This window comes from Dioscorea cayenensis, chromosome 17 (assembly GCF_009730915.1).
Source record: "Dioscorea cayenensis subsp. rotundata cultivar TDr96_F1 chromosome 17, TDr96_F1_v2_PseudoChromosome.rev07_lg8_w22 25.fasta, whole genome shotgun sequence".
NCBI lineage: Eukaryota > Viridiplantae > Streptophyta > Magnoliopsida > Dioscoreales > Dioscoreaceae > Dioscorea > Dioscorea cayenensis.
In genome coordinates, this window is record NC_052487.1 from 17,315,237 (window position 1) to 17,320,970 (window position 5,734).

The 5,734-nt window shown below is 33.6% G+C and overlaps 1 long non-coding RNA gene across 3 annotated transcripts; it reads right to left on the bottom strand.

Annotated features, from left to right (window-relative positions):
- Positions 1-1,632: 1,632 nt before the first annotated feature.
- LOC120280292 lies at positions 1,633-5,238 on the bottom strand. 3 transcript variants are annotated; one of them, XR_005542296.1, is made up of 5 exons: positions 5,011-5,238; positions 4,747-4,806; positions 4,420-4,590; positions 2,222-2,323; positions 1,633-2,134 (listed from the first exon to the last, which is right to left on the bottom strand). It is a non-coding gene; the product is annotated as an uncharacterized LOC120280292 (long non-coding RNA). The 3 variants fall into 3 exon arrangements; XR_005542297.1 differs by having other exon boundaries at positions 4,958-5,238; XR_005542295.1 differs by lacking the exon at positions 4,747-4,806.
- Positions 5,239-5,734: the final 496 nt, after the last annotated feature.

Genomic DNA, 5,734 nt, shown 5'->3' on the forward strand with positions numbered 1-5,734 from the left:
AATGGAAAAAAGAGGGGAGTAGAAGAGGAGGGGTTTCATGTGGTAGGAATTTTGAAAACTGTTAGGTTTGACGAAGTGGATTGGTATTATGTGACAAGTCAAGAGGTGACATGGCAAAAGAAGATGACGTGACAATGATGACTTAGCAAAAAGAAAAAGTGACTAGGATGATGATGTGGCTAAAACTTGGTGACATGGCATTTGGAGATATGAGGCTTAGAAGATCATGTTTGGAAACTATGTTCCTCTCAATGGTTCATGTGATGATTAATTAATTTTAGAAAGCTCATCAAGTTAGAAGGATCTCTCAAAGAAGAGCAAGTTTTATCTTAGGCATCATTGTTTCTATCCTTGGTTAGATCCGGGATGATAAATCATATTTTTGGTAAAACTCCTTTTAGGAAAGATCTATTTTAAAAGAGAGGAATATTCTATTATTGGCAAGAATAAAAGATCATCATGGAAATTGCATGGAACTTAGTTTGGTGTGAAGCTATTTGAAAACACAAACAAAGATAGGTAAGGACAAGCCAATGTGATTATGAAGATCATATTTAGCAACACAATTTGAAGGGAGATCTAAGAGCTGATTATGGGCGGACCTATTCAAGGAGACTAATCATATATGGGAGATTGATTGAAGATTACTTGAAGATTTGATTGAAGATTTGAAGATCCAAGCATGGATGATTGGAGATCATGCTTGAAGATATTGAAGGCTAAACTTGGATGAGATGAGATCAAGTTTAGTAACAATATTTCCATGAGTCAAACGAAGATCATTTGGGAAGACCAAACTTGGACCAAGTTTGGAAAGAAGATCGGGAGATCTTTAGTGACAATCTTTGGTAAGATGGTTGTGTGTGCCTTGGTAGGCGCATTCCTCGGCAGAGGAGATCTACTGAACTGAAGTGAGGAAGGAAGTGGTTGCAGGTAGGAGGAGCTTGAGACAAGTCAACTGCTATGAAGTGGACTGAAAGAACCGGGAGGGTTGAAGGTGTCGTAAATTCGGGTGCAACTGGCTAGAACTCAGTCATGTTCAGTCACTACAAAAATTTCACAGATTTGCAACAGCTAAATCCATTGCAAATCTGTTGCAAACTAGAATTTGCAACGGAGTTGCAACGGATTGCGGACGTCACTATTTCTCTCGTCGCAAATATTTTTGTAACGGAAAAATTATCTGTTGCAAACTTGCAACAATTTGGTAACAGATTTGCAACAGATAAATTACCAAATCTGTTGCAATTTCCGTTGCAACTTTGCAACAGATTAGTAACGGAAGTTTTATATCTGTGACAAATTAGTTGCAAGTCCGATGCAAATTTGCAACATATTTGCAATGGATTTTTTTTAATTTATTGCAAATTCAATGACAAATCCATTGCAAATCCGTTGCAAAGTTGTAACGGGTTTGCAACAACCATTCTCTTCCATATTTGATGCAAATCCATTGCAAATTTACAACGAATCAGTTGCAAAGTCCGTTTCAAATCTCTTACAAATCCCTTACAGTTGTTTTAATGGTAAATTTAATTTTTCAAATATGTCAATAGTTACCCTGCTACATTAAATGTTGATATTTAAATTTTGTAACAAAAAAAACTAGATATTAAAATAAAAGTTCTATCATGTTTAACAAAATATAACATCCATACTAAAAACAATAAAAGTGTACATATACAAATGACAAAGTAGATCTATAAGTCATCATCATCATCATCATCCTGCTCCTGATGCTGAGAACTCTGACCTGGTCCATTAGGTAACAATCCAGATTGCATCATCATTCTCATATGCCTCCACTCACGGCGCATTTGTCTAAACATGGTCTGGTTTTGTTCAATCCAGTTCTGATTTTGTTGCTCTAATTCAACCATCTTCTTCATGCCATCCATCTCAGAAATGATCTCTGGGGGAATAGTAGCTGCTGAAGGTGGTGGGCAGCTGATGTAGCACTACTACAAAATGACTCTGGATACAAGCTATATGCCTGTGATCTAAGACCATAAACTCTCCTTTTCTTTTCTCCACTAGAAGCCTCCAAGTATATAGCATCCATATTAGGTGGGGAAGGCTGTGAACCATTTGATAATGGCTGTGAAACCGTCTCAACCATCTTCTTCATGGCGTCCTGCAATTAAATTATAATGCTTATTAGAACATGTACAATATAATATGTAAGTAAATCAAATAATATCAAATAAAGGTAGAAAATTACATAAACTGCTTGTGCTCGTGAATCAACACCTTTTCTTTCTTTACTAATATGAGTCTTGCAGAAGATATCAAATGCAGTAGGTGGCCTCTGAAGTGACTTACTCTAAAAAAAATAATAATACAAAGAACATTAAATAAATTAGTTTATAGTGAAATTAAACTTTATAAATGAATGGTGAATAGATTAATTCAATGACAAAGCTTATTATTTAGATCAAGAAACCAAATCTACTCATTACAATTTCATCTACAAGCCTAGTAAAAAAAACAATACATAACTATTGATATACAAAAAAGAACAACCCACATAAAAATCGGTTATAAATAAAAAATCAGGGATCAAGAAAAGAAAATAAGAGAATATTTTGACCTCAAAATCAATGAATGGCGGAATAATTCAAACCAACATAGCAAATTACTTATTAAAAAGCATGAGCTATCTGTAGAGAAAATTCAATGTTTTGTCATTGTACTCAATGATTGTACTTTAAAAGATAATGTGTTTTAGCAGGAAAGCTAATGAAAATCACTGAATGGTCTCCAAACGTCATATTTTTATAAGTTGATATAAATTAATGTAACTAGAGTTAAAATAAATATTCAGTAAATGTTTGTGTGTATCATATCACGGAAGAGACATTAAACAATATATAGTTAGCCAGAAAAGATTTAAAAAAAATACGCCATATAATTTTGTCCATATTCAGCTACATATTGCTAATATTCAGCACTAAATCATTATTAACTTAGAAATGTCAATATCTGTTAGTCAAGAATTTGGGCACAATAGCAATTCGGATTACCACCTTAATAATTATTATCATTCTCCAAAGAAATCAATCCCTAGGCTTAATTAGTCTTAACAACTATGTTCTCTGAGTCATATGTTAGTCATGAATCATGATTTTAATTTCTGTCACTCTAGAATTTGACAATTTCAATAAACTTGATGGAAACTAAAAGACTATCAATGTCTGTCAGTGTATTTCAAAGAAAAAAGTGCCCTGTTATTCTAGAATGTATTTACTTATACACTTATTCAAAACTAAGAATTACTCTCCACCATCCATCATATGTTGTCAATGCCAGAGTTGGTGTAAGTTTGGCAGGCTATCACTTTGCTACCTTTTCAGGCTTCACTTACTTACAAGAACATGAAAATGCAATGATGATGTCCAAGGTTATACTTATATGCTAGATCAACAAACATGGATGAAATTAATCAAATGGTCAAATACATATATCCATGATACATCCATAATTGATGATATTTCCATAAGGAAGTTGTCATACAGTCCCATATATGGCCTTCTTCGATTGTTAATTAGATGAACTCAAAGATGTACTGGTTAATAAGGTGATCGATCACATGAGAAGATCAATATGAATATGGCTGCAGCGTGCAGGGGGAAATGGATGGAGGAAAAATTCAAAAGGATCGCATGATCCGAGTGGCATGGTCGAGATGTGTGTGCATCGATCTGCATGCCCGGCCAGATCGAGAGACATGGAACAATGTGATCCCTTTGGATGCTTCCTTAAACCACAGAGAGACAATATCTAATTAATTAAACTCTTTCTCTCATGAATACCACAAATGGAATCAAGTGCTTCTGAAAGAGCTACCACTCGCTTCTTCTTAAAGACAACTATTTTTTTTTAATTGATGATATTTCCCCCCATCTCTCTCAATTATACCCAAAAAAGACGACCATTCATTAATATTTACACTAATAATAATACTCATCAATGATGAATTTTCCAAGTAAAATTATTATTATTTAAAAAAAAGCCTCTAATAAGCTAAGGATACCAGGGCACTGACTCTTTTACAAGCTTGCAGGCATCCTTAATGTAGGCAATCCATGAGTGAGTCATGAATCAATTAAGGAGGAGAAATATTATGGCATAAAATTAATTGTAAAGCATAAAGAAAGTAAATGGCACCTTGAAGATATTTTAAATCAAGTTGCTTGTGTCTACAGCAACTTCAGATTTATGCATGATAAGAAAATGAACAGCCTAAATATATTGCAAAACCCAAAAGCAAGTTAATCTTCAAGCATGGATACATGTCCACGAAATTTTTCAAATGAGTTTTATGTATGAATTCAAGAAGTGTGCAATATGGTCTCATATATCATGAAATCAACCCAATCAAGAAAAAAAGTAAGTACTAAATCTTAAAAGATGTCATACTTTCTTGTGTGTCAACGACAGAGCTGCAAACAGAACGAGTGGAAGGTGCTGATGGACAGCTTCTTTGCCCCAATCCTATCCGCTGCAGCAATTGTAAAATTCAGAGCCAGGATGTTGGCAGGGATGATACCCTAATTAAAGAAATGAGGGTTTGGACATAACCAATGAAATCTGAAAAATAATCAAAGAATACAGTCAATATAGAGCAATAGCTCTTAAAACAGTATCTGAACACACCCAACAATCCTCCATGTCTATGAACAAAGAAATCACGAAAATGAGAAAAAAAAACCCTAAACAATCAACGATTTCAAGAAGCGATTAAACCTTTTCTGCTTCCAGTGTCGGCCATGATCATCAGGAGAACAAAAATATCAGTGCAAAACCCTAAACAATCAACAATCCAAAGTATCAACTTTTCAAATCGCCATTGGTTTTAATCTTATCTAAATAGCAATCAAAACCATCAACTAGATATCCTATCAAACTGAAATTCTAATAATACTTAAAAAAAAAGAAAAAAAGAAATTGATGATACCAGGAACTTTATCTTCTCTAAGAGGAGAAGAGCTCCCCTGATCCACATCGTACCTTGATCGATGGTGCCTCGAAGGTTGTAGGATAGCTTGAGAAGGATTTGTGGTGGATCGTTGCTAATGAAAACCTTGAATGGGGATGGATTTGTGGTGGAGATTGTTGCTGATGAAGACCTGGACAGGAGATGATGAGGAGATTTCGAGCTCGCCGGCGATCCTCAGAAGGCTTATTTAGGGTTTTGAGTGGCTTGTTTTGTGGCGAAGGTCTTGAGTCATTCTAAAGCTTTTTGGGAAATTTGGAGAGAGAATGAGAGAAAGGGATAGTAATAAACAAATCCAGCCTTTAAAACTAGCTCTCTTTTTTATTATTTATTTATTTATTTATTTATCTATTTATTTCGCAAATAGAGATGTGGGGAAATGAGCAGAGAATGGTCATTTGACCAGCAATAACGTTTCCCTTCCTTTTTAATTAATTATATTTTTAAAATTTTTAATAACAAGAGCTTGTCTACCAGAATTGATTTTTAGTAAAATATGTAATTGAAATGCTGTTTTTTTTTTTACATTCTTATTAATTAATTTATTAAAATTTTTAATTAATTCATTGTTGCCCCCTTGCTTCCTAATTATAAAATTTTTTTCTCTTTTTTCAAATGTATCACATATATATATATAGTTTTTATTTATTAATACTTTTTTATTATATATAGCTTGTCTACTTTTTTTTTTCTCTTTATTTTCTTTGATTTATTTATTATTAATATTATGGCTTCCAT